Source organism: Xyrauchen texanus, chromosome 36 (genome assembly GCF_025860055.1).
Source record: "Xyrauchen texanus isolate HMW12.3.18 chromosome 36, RBS_HiC_50CHRs, whole genome shotgun sequence".
NCBI classification, from domain to species: Eukaryota; Metazoa; Chordata; class Actinopteri; order Cypriniformes; family Catostomidae; genus Xyrauchen; species Xyrauchen texanus.
This window is the reverse complement of record NC_068311.1, coordinates 24,515,428-24,536,414: the sequence shown is the minus strand read 5'-3', so window position 1 is coordinate 24,536,414 and position 20,987 is coordinate 24,515,428. Positions and strand designations below refer to the sequence as shown.

Genomic DNA, 20,987 nt, shown 5'->3' with positions numbered 1-20,987 from the left:
AGGGCCAAAGACCGCAGCAGGAGGGCAACAGCCAGCAATCAGGGCATTCATGGATGACCTGACCGTGATAACACCAACTCACGTGCAGGCAAGATGGGTCCTGGCAGAACTGGATCGCATGGCCACTTGGGCAAAGATCGCATGGCCACTTGGGCCACTTTAAGCCCAAGAAATCAAGGAGCCTGGTGATCCAAAAAGGGAAAACAACTGTAAGGTTCAAGCTACTTGTTCAAGGGGAAGAGATCACTAACATCCAGGGGAACCCAATTAGATGCCTTATGATGATTCCCTGTCAGACAAGAACAGCATCTCTAGCACCGGAAAACAAGTTGAAGAATGGTTGAAGAAGATTGACAAGTCTGGCCTGCCTGGGAAATACAAGTGCTGGATCTACCAACATGGCCTGCTCCCGAGACTCATGTGGCTTCTCACCGTATATGAGGTGCTCCTATCAACGGTTGAAGTAATGGAGAGGAAGTTCAACAAGCACCTTAGAAGATGGTTGGGAATACCCCCGAGCTTTACATCCTTGGGGCTCTACATAAGGTCGGGCCAGCTCCAGCTTCCCCTGTCATCAGTGGTGGAGGAGTTTAAAGTAGCCAAATGTAGGCTGTCCCTGATATATAGGGACTCTCAAGACAAACTCATCAGGGAAGCTGGAGTTAGAACAAGATCTGGCCGTAAGTGGGCTGCCAGTACAGCAATTAACCAGGCAGAATGTTCTCTCAGGACCAAAGACATCATCGGAAACCCTTGCACTGGAAAACAGGGTCTTGGAACAGCACGTTTCCAGCAGTGGTCAAAGTCCACCCCTAGGGAGAAGAGAACTAGGATCCAGGATGAAGTCTGAAACCTTGAGGAAGAAGGGAGAAGAGCAAAATCCATCGAGCTTGCAACTCAAGGCGCCTGGATGAGGTGGAACCTCCCGAAGAGAACAATCACATGGAGTGAACTGTGGCGGCTGGAGCCCTTCCAGTATATCCTTTCTGCTCCGAGCAGTGTATGACACCTTGCCAACCCCAGTCAATTTGCACAAGCTGCGTGGGGGGAAAGGAATGATGGCGCACATTCTGTCAGGGTGTAAGATCGCATTGACACAGGGGAGATACAGGTGGCGCCATGACAGGGTGTTGGCAGAGCTTGCAGACATCCTGGAGCATGAAAGAAGGAAGAAACAACCAGTCAAAGCAAGACCACTGTTGAGTACCATCGCCTTTGTGAAAGAGGTCCAAAGACCTGTTGTCCACAGCCAAGCCAGGCAGAATCTTCTGCAGACAGCCCAGGGATGGGAAATGGAGGTTGACCTCAGGAGGAAACTCCACTTCCCCGAGGTGATACTGGCCACAACTCTAAGGCCCGACATCATCATGTGGTCTCCAGTGGGAAAGAAAATCATCCTGGTGGAGTTAACAGTGCGGTGGGAGGAGGGCTGCGAGTAAGCTGCAGAGAGAACAAAGGCCAAATACCAGCAACTTGTCCAAGACTGCCGGGACAAGGGGTGGACAACATGACTGATGACGGTGGAGGTTGGGTGTCGAGGGTTCCCAGCCCAATCTGTGTGGAACTTATTGACAAATGTTGGACTGAGAGGCCACTTGAGGAAAGCAGCAGTTCGTAGGCTGTATATACATATACACACACACATACACTCACCTAAAGGATTATTAGGAACACCTGTTCAATTTCTCATTAATGCAATTATCTAATCAACCAATCACATGTCAGTTGCTTCAATGCATTTAGGGGCATGGTCCTGGTCAAGACAATCTCCTGAACTCCAAACTGAATGTCAGAATGGGAAAGAAAGGTGATTTAAGCAATTTTGAGCGTGGCATGGTTGTTGGTGCCAGACGGGCCGGTCTGAGTATTTCACAATCTGCTCAGTTACTGGGATTTTCATGCACAACCATTTCTAGGGTTTACAAAGAATGGTGTGAAAAGGGAAAAACATCCAGTATGCGGCAGTCCTGTGGGCGAAAATGCCTTGTTGATGCTAGAGGTCAGAGGAGAATGGGCCGACTGAATAGAAGAGCAACTTTGACTGAAATAACCACTCGTTACAACCGAGGTATGCAGCAAAGCATTTGTGAAGCCACAACATGCACAACCTTGAGGCAGATGGGCTACAACAGCAGAAGACCCCACCGGGTACCACTCATCTCCACTACAAATAGGAAAAAGAGGCTACAATTTCCAAGAGCTCACCAAAATTGGACAGTTGAAGACTGGAAAAATGTTGCCTGGTGTGAAAGAGTGTAGCGTTTGAGCTATACTATAAAGGCACTTAGGTGCTGATTAATATCATTTTGCAACCACCAGAGAATGTCCGGTTAGAACTATTTATTTATGTCCAATTGAAGAGGAGATACATCAATGCACCACTCACAGACCTCTCTTTGTAGAAAAATGAACCTTCTTTATTCTTCACACGTTGATGTTTATGTGTACAGATTCAGTGGAGTAGTTTCAAGGTATGTAGATATGTGTGTGGTTCTATATAAAGAAACAATAATACTGTATGAGTATTACACATATGATATATTACAAAGAAGAAATGCTGTATTGTCATTAAAGTCTTAATACACAAACAATATTTAGTATAACAATACTTTTATAACTATATAGAATTAGCTAACAGATAACAACATATACATAGCATATGCTACAGCATGTGCAATGAGTATAATTAAGACAAATCTTAATTATATATGTATAAAGGCTATAAATGTAACAAATATCAAAGAGAAAACGTAACTTACTATTTGATGCACGCACACATGGTACCAATTAACAACATTAGCAAAGAACATCTTTGATGAACTGGGATTATCCACAGTATCAAGAGCAATGGCACATGAGGTACAACAGAATTGCAGCATAACTACTGGGTCCTTAGCATATAATGGGTAAGCAACTGACTGCCTAATCAAAAATCCTAATAAGGATGTTATATGTTTACATTGCCACTAGATGGTAGTACGAACATATTCAACTGGCCCTCATTCCAATACACCTGGTCTGATGAGTCTCGATTTCTGTTGAGACATTCAGATGGTAGAGTCAGAATTTGGCGTAAACAGAATGAGAACGTGGATCCATCATGCCTTGTTACCACTGTGCAGGCTGGTGGTGGTGGTGTAATGGTGTGGGGGATGTTTTCTTGGCACACTTTAGGCCCCTTAGTGCCAATTGGGCATCATTTAAATGCCACGGCCTACCTGAGCATTGTTTCTGACCATGTCCATCCCTTTATGGCCGCCATGTACCCATCCTCTGATGGTTACTTCCAGCAGGATAATGCACCATGTCACAAAGCTCGAATCATTTCAAATTAGTTTCTTGAACATGACAATGAGTTAACTGTACTAATATGGCCCCCACAGTCACCACCAGATCTCAACCCAATAGAGCATCTTTGGGATGTGGTGGAACGGGAGCTTCGTGCCCTGGATGTGCATCCCACAAATCTCCATCAACTGCAAGATGCTATCCTATCAATATGGGCCAACATTTCTAAAGAATGCTTTCAGCACCTTGTTGAATCAATGCCACATAGAATTAAGGCAGTTCTGAAGGCTGAAAGGGGTCAAACACCGTATTAGTATGGTGTTCCTAATAATCCTTTAGGTGAGTGTATATATATATATATATACATATATACTCAAATGCTTTGCTGCATACCTCGGTTGTAATGAGTGGTTATTTCAGTCAAAGTTGCTCTTCTATCAGCTTGAATCAGTCGGCCCATTCTCCTCTGACCTCTTGCATCAACAAGGCATTTTCGCCCATAGGACTGCCGCATACTGGATGTTTTTCCCTTTTCACACCATTCTTTGTAAACCCTAGAAATGGTTGTGCGTGAAAATCCCAGTAACTGAGCAGTTTGTGAAATACTCAGACCGGCCCGTCTGGCACCAATAACCATGCCATGCTCAAAATTGCTTAAATCACCTTTCTTTCCCATTCTGACATTCAGTTTGGAGTTCAGGAGATTGTCTTGACCAGGACCACACCCCTAAATGCATTGAAGCAACTGCCATGTGATTGGTTGATTAGATAATTGCATTAATGAGAAATTGAACAGGTGTTCCTAATAATCCTTTAGGTGAGTGTATATATATATATACACACACACACACATATACACATATATATATATATATATATATATATATATATATATATATATATATATATATATATACACACACACATATATATATATATATATATATATATACATATACACACACTCATATATATATATATATATATATATATATATATATATATATATATACACACACACACATATATATATATATATATATATATATATATATATATATATGTGTGTGTGTGTATATATATATATATATATATATATATATATATATATATATATATATATATATATATACAAAATTGCCCACTCAATCGCACCTGGATAGGTTACCATGCATTCCACTACTATCGGGTCATTCCACTACTGTGGTCGAAATAAGAAACAATATAACCTAAAATTAGCAACATGGAATGTAAGGACACTCCTAGACTCGTATGGCATCTCTGAAAGGAATCACCGGAGAACAGCTCTGATTGCTGCTGAGCTAAGGCGTTACAACATTGACATTGCTGCCCTGAGTGAGACCAGGCTCCTGGATGAAGGCTCTCTAACAGAGGAAGGGATGGGTTACACCTTCTTCTGGAAAGGTTTCCCCACAGGTGGACAACATCTCCATGGAGTAGGACTGCGATCAAGAACACCCTTCTACCAAGTCTCACAGAAACACCTGTTGGTATTAATGAAAGGCTAATGATCCTCCGTATCCCCCTGGCAAAGAAGCGTTATGCCACACTTCTTAGTGCCTACGCTCCAACTTTGCCATCTGAGAACGAGGCCAAGGAACGCTTTTATCAGACACTGGATGAAGCTCTTTGCGGGATCCCTAAGAGTGACAAGATTCTCTTGCTTGGGGACTTTAATGCTAGGGTCGGACAGAACAACAGGATATGGGGTGGGGTACTAGGTAGGCATGGTATAGGTAGGGTGAATGCAAATGGCATGAGGCTACTTACTCTTTGTTCTGAGCATAACCTTGCCATAACCAACACCATCTTCCAGCAGAAGGCCAAGTATAAGACTTCGTGGATGCACCCTCACTCTAAACATTGGCACATGATTGACTTCATCATTTTGAGGCGTAGTGACATCAAGGATGTTCATATCACCCATGCCATGAGGGGTGCAGAGTGCTGGACTGACCATCGTATGATTGTGGCCAAGCATAATATGAAAGTGCATCCACCTATGCGACTGCAAAAGCCTAATAAAAAGAAGCTAAATTGCAACCGCTTGGGAAGCAAAGAAGCCAGAAGTGAGTTCCGACGCCTCTTAGCTGAGAAACTAAGTGAGCTGGAACCCTGTCTGAACCCAGAAAACACCATGGAACAACAGTGGACCTATATCAGCTCGGCGCTCTACGATGCAGCAGCCCAATCCATTGGCCATAAGAGCAGGAACCACCAAGAATGGTTTGATGATAACTCAGACACCATCCATAACTTGCTTAAGGATATGCATAAAGCACATCGGGCAACTTTAGATTACCCTTCATCCACCAGCACCAGGCAGCATTGGCAGGAAGCTCGGAGATTAGTGCAAAAAACAACACGGGCCATCCAGAATAAGTGGTGGACTGAAGAGGCACATGAAATCCAGGCCTTTGCTGATAAAAATGACATGCATCATTTTTATAATGCTGTCAAAACAATATACGGCCCAAGAAATCGCTGCATCATGTCCCTGAAGACAGCTGATGGTCTAAAGCTCATGAAGGATAAGGATAGTATCCTATTAAGGTGGGCTGAACACTTTGACACCCTGCTTAATCAGGTCTCTGATGCAGACTCCACCATCCTTGACAAATTGCCTATACATCCTCCCATTCATGACCTCTGTCTAACACCAACCTTCCAGGAGGTCCTATCAGCTGTCCATTCCCTTCTTTCTGTTGCTGGTAAGGTTCTGGCTAGGGTGTTGCATCAGAGACTCATCAGTAACATCACAGAGTCAATGCTGCCTGAATCGCAGTGTGGATTTTGGAGGAACAGGAGTACGGTCGACATGATTTTCACAGTCCGGCAGCTTCAGGAAAAGTGCCAGGAGCAACATCAGGACCTGTTTATGGCATTTGTCGACCTCTCCAAAGCTTTTGACACTGTGCAAAGAGAGCTTGTGGGATGTCCTCCTCAGGACTGGCTGTCCCAATAAATTTGTTAACATCCTCCGCCACAAGATAAACCAGGTAGCTCCGTGTATAACAAAACTCAGGGAACAAATAAAACAGTCACGATGGGAAACCAAAATATAAACAAGAGAAAACATCCACAAAGGGCACGGGCAGAAACACATTCAAGAACATACCTTCAACAACTGACAACGAATGATAAAACAATAGGGTTTAAACACAAAGGATAATGTTTAAATGACACACAGGTGAGAACAATGAAGAACTGCTGGCAGTGATGAGGGCAGGGGATTATGGGAAGTTTAGTCTGGGACAGATAACAAGGGAGAAACACAGGGCAGACAACAGTGAATCGGGACATAGAGAAAACATCCACGAAGGGCACGGGCAGAAACACATTCAAGAACATACATTCAACAACTGACCACAAATGATAAAACAATAGGGTTTAAATACACAAAGGATAATGATTAAATGACACACAGGTGAGAACAATGAAGTACTGTTGGCATCGTGACAATGTGTATATGTATGTATGTATATGTGTGTGTGTGTATATATATATGTGTGTGTGTGTGTGTGTGTGTGTGTATATATATATATACGTGTATATTTATGTATATATATGTATGTATGTATGTATGTACATGTGTATATATATATGTGTGTGTGTGTGTGTGTGTGTGTGTGTGTGTGTGTATTTTGTAAGAAAGCTAAAGATATAATCTAGTTTATTAATATAATGCATTCATTGTGTGTTTTGTAATTGACTTCCTGGTGTAATCAGGTTTAACAGGCAAGAGAGAAAATGTCTATTTGTTTTACCATACAGGTATGTTAATTGGCATCTAAGGAACACTGTAATGCAGTTTTGAATTATTTGTATATGAGAATGAGATGTTTGTTAATTTATTATTAAAATTTTTTATACTATCATTACATATATTGTACGCGCGCGCGTGCGTGTGCTCTCTTTCCGGTAATGCTTTTAGAGCAGAGAGACAAGAGAGAACATGTTGCGGATAACAGTGCCTGTCTGTTTGTGTTTTACCATACAGGTACTATAATTAAATCGCCTTCGGCATGACCAGCTTTGTGTGGAAAATTGTTTATTAACAATATCATAGAAAAAAATAACACAACGCAGAGGAACAACTGCTACACATAAAGAATGTGCATGAATTTAAGTTTTGTGTACTCAAGTTAGCCATATATTATATTAGACCAGGGACTAAAAAATTTCTTTGGAACAAAACACGAACACAATTTTTAGCAGAATATAACCGGAACAAAGTTATTCAATTGTTCTGGAGTGAAAACTTTATTTAAAATGTTGGAAACCGGTTATAACCAGATAATATTGTTTTGATAATTTTTTCATGAAACTAAAGGCCAACGGGTTTACCTCAGTATATTTTTTTAAACTAAACCACTTCATATTGCCCCAAAAAATTAAACATTGGTGTCATCTGCACAGCTATGGAAACTGCCGCATCACACATTTCTTTGCTGTTGTGTTTACTGCTGTTGTGGATGTCACATTCTCTAAATAAATAACCTTTTAACAACTTTGTATAATTAATTAATATACTGCACAGCTAATCCGGGTACAAGGAAAACATTATTAGAGGTAAAAAGTAAATTTCTCAGTTGTTTCCAAGTCCTCTCTGAATTTTTGTTCGATATGATGCATTAATACCCACCCCTTAGCACAGATTACTGTCATTTTAAAACAACATTATTAACCATTCTTTTATTTTGTAACCTTTTGGGAAGAAGGCTGCAGAACTTCTGAACCAGAACCATAAAATACTGTTTTTGCGCCGAATGAACCAAAATGAAGATCATTTCATTTTTAGACCCTGATTGAGACTGCCAAAGATAATCTGAATATTTAATGAAACAGTGCTTTATAAACAACTTAATTTGATATTAAAACGGATTTCCTGATCTCCAAAAGGAGTTAAGGTTCTACTATTCAATTAAGACTAAATGCATTCTATAATTGAAGGAAATAAAGGCTATATGAAGATGCAAATAAATGTTTTTTTTTAAGTCTATTAATTTTTTATTTCAACTCTGAAATAAAATGTGATTATGATAAAGAACCTGCCAAAGTTTACAATGTCTGTTGTGGCATCATATCTTTTAAAGATTTCTTTAAACTGTTGCTGTTTCTCAATGTACGGCTCGTGAGAGTCATCATACTCCTCAACATTGTTGTTTTGTTGGACATTATGTTAATATAGTAAATACATAAAGGAATTTTTACAAGGAAAACATCATTTACAACCATTATGCGATTCAAACGGTTGTAAACAGAATATAAAATAAAATGCACACTTTCACATGTACTGTGTGTGTGTGCAAGTTTAAGTGGTTTACGAGGACTTTTTTTTTAGGTTACAAACTGGTAATTACAAGGGTATTATGCTATAAATGTGGTTTATGAGGACATTTCTATTTGAGTCCCCATTATTCAAATCACTTAAAAACATACTTAAACAATGTTTTATTGAAAATGTAAAAATACAGAAAGTTTTTTGTGAGGGTTAGGTTTAAGTTTAGGGTTGGGGATAGAATCTATAGTTCATACAGTATAAAAACCATTATGCTTATGGAGAGTCCTCATAATGATAGCTGCACCAAATGCTATGGATAAACTTGGATATCTCTATCACCTGTAAATACACTTCACTAACTAATTACACATACACAGTAAATCCTAAATCACCTAAATAGACAAACAGATAAATGAAATGAATTATTTGAATGAACGGATCCCCCTTTATAATGGCACAGTCCAATTTCCTCTGGCAAACTTTGAGCTGAAACTTTACTACTTTGTTTGACTGCTCGCTCCATGCTCCAGAGTCACCTATAACTCTTCTACTTGAAAACAGCAGTAAATTGCCAGAAGTGTGAACTCTTATGTATCCTTGACATTAACCCTATAACGCTGTGTGTATTAAATATGATACACAATGTTTGATGGCTCCTGTTTCACTCTCTTTTCAAGCTGTGAATCCAAACAACATATAAGTAATGTTATATGTAAGTTTCACATGTTTATGGCACCAGCTAGTGGTTTTTTGTGAAAATAGTGGTTTGTGTTCATTCTGATCTATTTAAAATGGCGGAAGACTTGTGTGAATAGTGACTTATTTTAGGATAACATAAGAGTCAGGCACGTTTCCAGAGTCCCTGAAAACTGCAGTTGTCAAGCCCCTTCTAAAAAAGAGCAATCTCTAACTCTATTTTAAACAACTAAAGACCAATCTCAAATTTCCCTTTCATAGGCAAGACAATTGAAAAGTTTTTTATTTTTTTAATCAGCTGAACACATTTTTAAACTCATGGCTGCTTGGACAATTTCCAGTCTGGTTTCTGACCACATCACAGAGACGGCACCTAAAAATACTTAATGATATTTTGCCTGAATCAGAAGACTATCAATGTTGGTATTACTAGATCTCAGTGCTTGACACTGTTGACCACAACATTCTCCTAGACATATGGGAAAACTGGGTTGGGATCTCTGGGATGGTCCTCAGCTGGTTCAGGTCATATTTAGAAGGGAGGGGCTACTATGTGAACATAGGGAATTATGACATTCATGACTTGTGGAGTCCCACAAGGCTCAATTCTTGAACCTATCCTGTATAACCTGTATATTCTACCACTTGAACATATGATCAAAAATAACCAAATTGCATACCATAGCTATGCAGATGACACCCAGATTTACCTAGTCCTATCACCAAATGTCTACAGCCCTATAGACTCTCAGTGCATGTGCATTGATGAAATTAACAGTTGGATGTGCTGAAATTTCCTTCAGGTAAACAACAACAAGAGGTCAGAGGTCATTGTATTTGGCAACAAAGGCAAAATTCCAAAGGTGAACACATACCTTGACTCCAGGGGTCTTAAGACAAAAAATCAAGGAATCTTGGTGTCATTTTTGAGTCAGACCTTAGTTTCAGCAGTCACCTCAAATAAATAAATTACCCTATTATCATCTAAAAATATAGAGAGAATTAGATGTTTTATATCCAGTCAAGACTTAGAGAAACTTGATAATGCATTAATCACCAGTAGGGTGATTTCTGCAGGGGACTTCTCACTAATGTTCCCAAAAAGACCATTAGACAGCTGTAGCTCATTCAAAATGCTGCTTTCAGATTCTTGCCTGAACCAAAACACCTGAGCCTATACTCCAGTCCTTATGTCTTTACACTGGCTTCCAGTTACATTTAGAATTTATTTTAAAGTAGTATTACTCATTTAAAAATTACTCAATGGCCTAGATCCTAAATACATTGTTTCACTGTTATGCCACCTGAGCTGGAACCAGCTTCCAGAAGATGTCCGGTGTGCTCCAACAAGTAGCCACATTCAAATCTAGTTTAAACACGTCTGTTTAGAAGTGCATTTATTCACTGAGCACTGTATTTCTGTATTCTTATTTATTCATTTTAATCATTTGTACTTTTTAAATATATCCTATTACTTTTTGCTCTTATTTCTTGTTCTTCATTGATTTTAAAATGTTTATAAATTTTATATAAGTTTTATGTAAAGCACTTTGAAAAGCCATTTTGTATGAAATGTGCTATATAAATAAACTTGCCTTGACTAAATTACAGCTTATTTTAATTAAGTAAAAGTGACATTAATTATTATATTGTCACTGATATTTTGTAAAATGAATATTTTCTGAATATAAGAAACTTTTGGTTGGTTAAAATTTGGAATATTAATTTACTGAATTTGGTACTTTGAAAATCCCATGGAGTCCTCTAATAATGCCCAAAGATTTATCACTGTAGCATGTATGGGCTCAGAAAAACGTATAATTGCTGGGCATCAGGAGGATAATGACCTTTACAAATGAAAGCTTTAAGCAATGAAAAAGCAAATGGACACTGCTGATATGCTTTATTTTAGCCGTTTCTAAATACACGATGTAACTTTTTCTGTTATTGTGTAGGGCTGAAATCCAGTCTGTGTCACTACTACATGCATAAGCTCTGGTGGAACAAACCCAGCTGTGATACCCAGTAAAAGTTACTGTAATTTGAGAGCGAAAAAGCCTTTTTTTATACTGATTAACTAAGCATAAATAAAGCACAATGGCACGTGAAGAGGACTACTACGCTGTCATGTCTGGACTGGAGGAGCTTAATTTAGAATGGAAAGCAGTGCCCAGTGATCTTGAGCTAATCGGTGACCATGCCTTTCCACTTGCCATGAATCCAAAAGGTCAGGTCCTGATGGCTGCATCTCGTTATGTCAGGGACGTGTGGTGGTGTTGGGACATGAGGAATACCTAACACGCTTCCCTGGCCTGGTAGGAAATGCCTTAAAGTGGCTCATGCCATGTAAGAGTGAAGACCGCATTGCAGGGATTCAGAAGAAATTCCGTTCAGTAGCTGACAACTTGGTCTACTCCCAAATCAAGACAGAGATTGGAGACTTTAGGAATGGGTTAGCTATATATGTCTCTGATGCTTACAGTGTTGAGACCCGTGCAAAGGATTTGATTGCTTTCCTAAAAGCTGGGGGTGGTTTGCTAATTGCTGGCCAAGCCTGGAGCTGGGCTTATGCACATCCACAAGATAACACTTTGCTAAACTTTCCTGGAAACAAGGTGTGCAGTGTTTCTGGAATTTACTTCTCGGAACACCCCGGGGAACTTGGCACATTTCCTGTGCCTAGAAATATCCCTTTTTGTTGGCTAGCAGTATCGTAAGTTCTGTATACCTTTTAGTCTTTTACCCATTATTTTTCTAAACATACAAATGTTTTTAAATGTTTCTCTAATGGTGTTCTATTGTTATTTTTCAGAATAGGGAAGGATTTTAAGTGTGACCTAGAATTTCTGCTGCAAGGTGTGCCTGAGTTTGACATCCAAGGTGGGGCTTTGGCATCTGAAGTGATGGTGCATGGACCATTAGCATTTCCTATTGGAGTCACCCAAGCTGGAAAAGCATTCATTGCTGGTTTCTACTATGGCCAAGGGCGAGTAATTGTGGCAACCCATGAAGGCTACCTGGGCCGTGAAGCTCTGTCCACTTTCTTGGTCAATGCTATCAAGTGGCTTGATGAAGGTCGTAAGGGTGTTATCGGAGTCCTACCCAGCCTTACAGCAGCCAAGAATGTACTGAGCAAATCCGGTCTAGATTGTCAGTTGACTGGCTTCAGAGAAGATCTTAGTGTCTATGTCTGCACTTCCTACAGTGATGCTCAGTGTGAACAGATCCAAGATTTTGTTGCTGAAGGTGGTGGTCTTCTCATTGGGGGTCATGCCTGGTATTGGGCCCAGACCCACTGTTATGGCGTTATTTCCCTGTCAAATGTCGAGAGCGCATTATTGTAGCCGAAGTACATTAATGTTATGCGCGAGCCGAATCCCTCTGCTCGCCGTGAATATAATGCACCGAGCTGAATCCCTCTGCTCGCTGGAACTGGGCGCGCTCTCAGATACACGCTGCTCTTGAAAGAATTTTCTCTGCGCCGCTCAGAGAATGCCTGCACTTAAAACGTGTTCATTGCAATCGCGAATCTCTCCTCTTCAGCTTAAAGTAAGCGTGTTTGTGCTTAGACTGTGTCCCGTGCGTTCGCGCATGCCCAAGTACTCCTCTCTTCGATTTCTTTCTCTTTGCTCTTGGCATAAACGCTGTCAAAACGGCAACAACCAATCAGAAAAGGCTTCAACGACTGACCAATGAAAACGCGACATCGTACATGGAATCTTATTGGTTGATATTGAACCGCACATGTTCATGTGTTCAATCAAGACGATTCAATTCAATCAAGACGAGCCGAGATGGATCCGCAGAATCGACGATCTCAGGTAAACAGTTTTATTTGTTTTGATGTTAAATATGTCAAATGTATCTTAGAAATGTCTGGGAAGAGGGCTGACTGGATTATTTTACATATAAATGACCTAGACTGTCAACCACGTTCATACTACAGGTGCTATGCCCATTGTAGTGAGATTTTTGAGCCAAATAGATTTGAAAGCCGATTCCAAAAGGCAAAAATAATATTTTACGTCTGATAATTAACACATTGTCTCGTGCAATCACACCAGTGATTAAACATTAAGTACGTAGCGAGATCAACTGCTAAATTAAAATCTGAAAAAAGACTTGGGGGTTGGGAAGATAAGGTGGCAACATGCCCCGTAAAATTATGCTAGTCCTATATCTATTATGGCTGTCACGAATGAAGTGATGTGAAATGAAAAGTGTCATCTGCAATAGATTTTCTTTATCGCGGATTGCAGCGTTGAGTGTTATAACGTTAATCAATCACCCACTTTCTGTTGAGCTTAATTAATGCAGTTTGGCCAATCAGAGGCATTTTGATTAAAGGACAAGTTCAGTATTTTACACTTAAAGCCCTGTTTTAAGATCGTTTCTGATGAAATAGAACGGTTAAGATTAAAATTTGGACCAAGGCGTCATAAAACCAACGCACATGGCACCCTTTAGCGTCAATATGAGACGCAGATATATATGGGCCAGAAGGCACCTCCTAGTGGTCTAACCCTAACCAATCTTTCAATCTTAACCGTTCTATTTCATCAGAAACGATCTTAAAACAGGGCTTTAAGTGTAAAATACCGAACTTGTCCTTTAATCAAAATGCCTCTGATTGGCCAAACTGCATTAATTAAGCTCAACAGAAAGTGGGTGATTGATTAACGTTATAACACTCAACGCTGCAATCCGCAATAAAGAAAATCTATTGCAGATGACACTTTTCATTTCACATCACTTCATTCGTGACAGCCATAATAGATATAGGACTAGCATAATTTTACGGGGCATGTTGCCACCTTATCTTTCCCAAACCCCCAAGTCTTTTTTCAGATTTTAATTTAGCAGTTGATCTCGCTACGTACTTAATGTTTAATCACTGGTGTGATTGCACGAGACAATGTGTTAATTATCAGACGTAAAATATTATTTTTGCCTTTTGGAATCGGCTTTCAAATCTATTTGGCTCAAAAATCTCACTACAATGGGCATAGCACCTGTAGTATGAACGTGGTTGACAGTCTAGGTCATTTATATGTAAAATAATCCAATCGCCCTCTTCCCAGACATTTCTAAGATACATTTGACATATTTAACATCAAAACAAATAAAACTGTTTACCTGAGATCGTCGATTCTGCGGATCCATCTCGGCTCGTCTTGATTGAATTGAATCGTCTTGATTGAACACATGAACATGTGCGGTTCAATATCAACCAATAAGATTCTATGTACGATGTCGCGTTTTCATTGGTCAGTCGTTGAAGCCTTTTCTGATTGGTTGTTGCCGTTTTGACAGCGTTTATGCCAAGAGCAAAGAGAAAGAAATCGAAGAGAGGAGTACTTGGGCATGCGCGAACGCACGGGACACAGTCTAAGCACAAACACGCTTACTTTAAGCGAAGAGGAGAGATTCGCGATTGCAATGAATACGTTTTAAGTGCAGGCATATTCTCTGAGCGAGCGCAGAGAAAATTCTTTCAAGAGCAGCGTGTATCTGAGAGCGCGCGCCCAGTTCCCGCGCGCGAGCAGAGGGATTCGCGCTCGGCGCATTATATTCCGCGCGCGAGCAGAGGTATTCGCGCTCGCGCATAACATTAATGTACTTTCGCGCTACAATAATGCGCTCTCGACATTTGACAGGGAAATAACGCCATACACTGTGACTCAAATGTGATGACCGAATACCCTGGAAATCACATTCTTAATAAGATGGGGTTGTGTATCTTGGGCAACACCTTGCGTGGAGGACTATACAAAGCACCAGAGGTAGAGCTTATCTGTAGAGAGGGGTACCACTTTCGCAACATGCTGCAGCGTTTTGCCAAACATGTAACCCAGGGGCAAGAACTGACTGCTCAAGAACAGAGCTGCTTGAAGCAACTTGGTAGTGACTGTGCGAGTTACCTCCGCATGCAGGCTTATGACTGTGCTGCCTATACCTCAATAGTAGCACTTCTTTCAGACATGGTGAAAAAGGTAGGTGTTCCGCAGGTGTGTAGTACCTGTCCTGTTGAAAGTGCCAAGGACTATCTGATGCTCCATGTTGGGAACGAACTCTACAAAGTCTCACCTGACCCTGATGCCCTCCTGCCCTACCTCATCAAGGACAGACCCAACCTACCCAGTATGTCCAATGCAAGAGTTCGCATCAGTGCCGACACTGCAGGTGCGAAAATTTTCCTTTTTTTAAAGTAGCAAGTGTTAGGGCTTTTTGCACTGAGCTAAACCCTTTGTTAGCGTAATTTCACCCCGGGTTAAAGACACTTTCAACCCTGGGTTAAGCAGCGTATCACAAAATACATTTTGAAAGAGGGGTAGCACCTCTTTTAACCCTGGGTTATGAAACCCTACTTCAGAGCATACCTCTGTACACCCTTGGCACCATAATATGGGGTTACACACAAAAACTGTTGTCAAGCATTGTAACACAGTGCTAAATGTCAATTTGAAGCTCCAGCCATTAATTACTAGATATTTTCAATAACTAAAATTAAAACAAAATGTTTTCTGCAGCACTTTTCATGTTTAGATCAAAGTGCCACTTGACACTGATGTTGAGCGGTACGTTGACTCCTGACACAAGTCATGTGAAAGCCCCTTAACAGCTAGCTGTTTAGCAAAAGACAACTTATCAGAAACTGAATAGTAATATGCAAATAAAACACTAACGAAGGATAAAAAACGAATTACTAACCTATGGTAAAGTATGGAAACAAAATGGAACACGATAATCTAGGATAATGTTTACGCAGGGTTTGAAGACTAAAAGGCCCAGTTTAGTTTAACAACCATTCATTTGTTTTATACAAGTTGTTAATCATCTCTTAAATGTTACATTACTTGTTTCAGGTTGTGAAGAATGGATAAGCACAGGGTTATATCTTTCTCCTGGTATGAAGACATACATTGCACTACCTCCAGAGATCATTGGGAAAAATTGGAAGGTGATCAGAAACGTTTATACACTATAGTGCATTAATTCAAAAATGTATTTCCATCAGAAATCAAGCAATGTATCTCTTGTATAAATATACTCATCCTACAACCTCATTGCACATGAAAAGGTCTGAGAGCGCATGCCATTAAATGAAGTATCACTCTATGCAGGTGCAGATTGGTTGCCAGGCAGATAACATTAGTGGTGCAAATGTTCTGAAACGGGCACCTGTGGTTTGTGAGCGATTCCCCTTGAATACAGAAAAGGTCCAGCTCTGGAATCTGTGGGGAGGGCTCATCTACCTAATAGTACCTCCCAAATGCAAAGTGGAGGGAGTAGAAATTGTCGTACAGACCGCAGTTCAGGCCCCATACTTCAAATCTGGTAAGAAAGCTGAATGAATATTCAGTGAGTACATTTGAAAAAAAAATTTATTTACATTTATTATGTGTGTATAAATATGATTCATTTAAAAATTGTCACATCAAAAGTCATGAAGGTGTGTGGTAATATTTGGAATCTGAACTTGCTCGTCACTTAGGAGAGACTAGTGTTGCTAACTGGGTGGGTGGGTGGGATCCGTCAGGCACCAGCCCCCTGGGCGGAGCTTGAGTTTGAGAACATCATCATCATGTTGGAATCAGCAGTGATAAGGAATCTGGACCGCCCCGATGAGGTGGCTTCACTTTGGGATTCCATAATGAGAGGCATAGCTGACCTGGCGGTAAAGCCTGCCAAGTTCCCCCGCAAGGAGCGATTTGTTGCAGATGTTCAGATCTCTTGCGGTATGTGGTACTATTGAATACTTACAGTGTCTTTGTTAGGGTAAAGAGCCACCAACATGATTATAATGCTAAGGCCAGAAACAGACTGTATAACTATACAGATGTGAGTATTTGGCCAATTTATTGCAAGACGTGTGGTTCTGTTGTGCATACTTCACATCTGTTCTTGCTGTACTGTGGTGGAAACAGATCTTGGTATTTAAGGGGGTTCACAGTTTTACTTCGTACTTAATAGAATTACCTTTAAATGACAGTGCTATTAAACTGGACGTGTAGTAGCTAGCAATGAACTAGTTTATAAGATCTAACTTTCTCAGCAAAACTTACTTCAAACTGCTGCTCCGCCTATGACAGTAGTTTTCAAATTGAAAAGTGGCCACCGAAAATTATGTGCAAATCATGTGTTTACTGTGGATCAAACTCCTAAAAAGTGCATAATTGAAAATGTTATATATTGCAAAGGGTTTAATTTCTATTCCAAAATACAAAAAAAAATGTAAAATAATAAATAGTTTGCATTGGTTTTAAAATGTCTTATACAACAGTAAAATGTAAACATCAACGGATAAAAACTATTCCAGATTGTCAAAATCTGTCAATACAGCAAAACTCAAATATTCAGAACTACTAAATATCTGCAAACGGATGGACAATAATTAAATGGTGGTTCAGTCCTTGGCTGAAAAGCTTTTCAATTGTCAGGTGTTTTGAGTAAAGTGGAAAAAAACATTGTCTGGTTTTCCCACTGAAACATTTTTGCAAAACAAAATTACTGCAGAAAGGATTGAGGTGTTTTTTGATTCCGTTAACAAAGATGAGGGAAAAATACACATCATTAGGATAATTAAATAATTCTACTTAAAAGATTTTGTTGATGAATATATGATGAGAAATACATTTTTTTGTTAGAAGTAGAAAATTCTTGTTTTAATAAAACCAATGATCCAGTCATGGTATTTTGAGGACCGCACCATCTGAACTGCGGGAGATGATAAAGCTGAACACTGATAAACTGAAGCACTTGGATATATAATAAGTGCACAATTGGACTTGAACAAATTGTGTGTTATGCGTAACTTGAGTTGTGAATAGGCCAGTGCCATAACAATGTGCTATTTGCGCAAAATAAAAAAGTCTCCAAAAACTATAAATTAAACATGAAATCTAGCATGAAGAATCAACAACACTGTAACAAAGGCTCTAATTCTTTACTATATGCTATTATTTATTTCAGGTTTTTGAAAGGTCTTATAAGTTGATGCTTTTAGCTGCACATCACCACTGATGACAGTTATCCACCCCGGTGCAGCCGTTGTCAGGGTGATCCTAGCAGCCATATTAATCACCAAACTCCCCTTTTCCCTTTCAGGCTTTATGCATTCTGGATATCCCATCATGATGCACTCCAGGTCTGCCCCAGAACTAATGAACCCAGAGGCAGCCCGTAAAAGCGGTCTCTGGGGGCCCATTCATGAGTTGGGTCATAACCAGCAGTGTGAAGTTTGGGAGTTCCCGCCACATACCACTGAGTGTACCTGCAACCTGTGGTCAGTGTACATACATGAGGAAGTGCTGGGTTTGAACAGGGCTAATGCACATCCAGCCATGACCCTAGAAAAGCGACAGGGTCGTGCTCGAGATTATGCCAAAGGTGGTAAAGATTTAAAAAACTGGAGTGTGTGGACATCACTGGAGACTTATATGCAGGTATAAACAGATTGCTTATAATGTTGGTTGTAAAAGTTTAACATGTTTTTTCAACATGAATAGTTTTAATGTTAAAATTTTTATAATTTAACCGTATAATTTAAGACAAAGTTCAAATCTATAATGCTACTTTAATTAACTCCTCAAATTTGTTTTAAAAAATTATGTAGGGAAATTAAATAGTTTTGATGAAGCCATTGTGAAATGTTAAAGATATATCCACTCTGTCATTTCTATGTTTTACCCTAATATGTTTATACACCGTAAGCTTCAAGACAAATTTGGCTGGGATGCTTTCAAGAAAGTTTTTTCAGCCTACCATGATATGAGTGGAGTGCCAAATGACAATGCAGGCAAGATGAATCTATATGCTGAGACCTTCTCCAAAGTGGTCAACATGAATCTGTCCTGCTTCTTCAAAGCTTGGGGTTGGCCCATCCAGCCCAGCACTGAAGAGAAGATCTCTCATCTCCCAGAGTGGAGTGACCATCCTATGTGCCAGTATGCATAAGAACATCTAAGAAAACTTAAAAAAGAATTACAGTGTGAATTTTGATGGAATTGAGGTGTAAGGTTAACTATAAAAGTTGATGCTTGGAAGGTCAAATAACATAAACATATTAAGCGTTTCTATTTTAATTTGTTAAGCTTATAGATGGTAATTGATTTGTATCAAAGAGAGGAATAAAATGACTTTTAAATATTCAGGATTAAGACAAAAACTTGCATGCTAAAAAAAAAACACTTTACAAAATAATTTATATGCTTAAACAGTTTTAGTTGTAAGGATGTCTGTAACAAATTGCCTTGAAATTATAATTATTTAAGGCTAAATTCAAGCAGAAATAAAAATGTTATCATTATAGACGAAACATGTCTACAACACTTCAGAAACTCTACAAACTACATGTTCTACAACATACTGCAATTGAAAGACTGTCAACATAAAAAAATTATAATTTATATAATGAATCCCACAGATTCGTAAACCGTTCCCTCAATTTTCCAATCCGTTTCCACAGATCCGTAAACAGTACCCATGATTTCACAATTTGTACCCACGGTTTTACAAACTAAAATAGGCAGAATTTTAGTGGATGTCTGAAGTCTTTCATGAAGTTTAGAAAGTTCAAAATGGTGTTGTTCATCAAATTAACTATGGATATGATCCTCTAACATTTCACAAACAGAAAGTGAATAAATACAGCAGAGCTTGAGCTCACCCTGTTCACATATGCATAGCCTTTTGGAATGATGTGTGTCTGGAAAAAGGTAGATTTGCCCGCTGCAAAAGGAGAAAAAAGGGTTGAATCAACACTTCATCTGGAAGAAACATGAAGAAAAACACCGATACAGATCACAAAAGAGGGCTTACATGCAGGGAATCCCACTGCAACAATGACTTCCTGTTTGGTAGATGTGAGGGTGGCATCAGGAGGATCGTAAAGACGCATTTTAGTGTCTAAATTTCTCTAGAAATTTGAATTGAAAAACAAAAATACACTTTGGAAGTATAAATGTCACTTCAAAACTCAACTAACCTGGATTCATGTTTAAGCAAATATTCATAAATAAAACAATACGATTAATTCATAATAGAAACAGAAAAAGACAAATACTTTACAGGGTCAAAGGTTGGCATGCTGAACTGAGCCGACTTCCAGCCCAAGAAGAATTCCTCGGGAGTGTGAAACTGAAGACCAATGTTGAGAGCAAACTATGGGCATAAGAGAGAAAATCCAAAATGGTGCAGCTGTATTTTGTTAAAAGTCGATCAAATAGACCTTATTCACAGTCGAGCTATTTTTGATGTGAATTAAAACAAGGCTGTGAGGGATTGATGGTATTCTCTTTAATGGTATCCAATGTAAAGCTCCTAGATCACATGTTTTCTGTCTATTAACATTTGTTTTCATTTCAATGTTTCGTCAGCAGAATGATCCAAAAAACGAATCGGTTACCTAACGTAACCTCGGTTCTCTCTAGATGAGGGAATGAGTATTGCGTAAGCTAGCTTACGCTACGGGAAAGATTCATCTTTTCTGAGATATTGAAGCCAAAAAATTATCCTTAATTTTGTATCATTTGTCAACGCAGTGCAGCAACTGCAGACCTTGAGTTGGCTTAGCTCATTGGCTGCGCAACTGCTGCAGCCTATAGATCGAACTTGGGCGAACTCGCGTCCAATGAGAGGCGTCCGCGCGCTTACTGCATCAAAGCCCGCCAAAATGGGTGTGGCTAGAGTGCATATA

The 20,987-nt window shown here is 39.6% G+C and overlaps 1 protein-coding gene and 1 pseudogene across 1 annotated transcript in view; one reads left to right on the top strand and one right to left on the bottom strand.

Annotated features, from left to right (window-relative positions):
* Nucleotides 1-20,987, bottom strand: part of pnkp (polynucleotide kinase 3'-phosphatase) — a 162,461-nt gene that overhangs the window by 114,663 nt on the left and 26,811 nt on the right. The gene's annotated exons all lie outside the window — the stretch shown is intronic.
* LOC127629801 (TRPM8 channel-associated factor homolog) lies at nt 11,387-19,412 on the top strand (annotated as a pseudogene).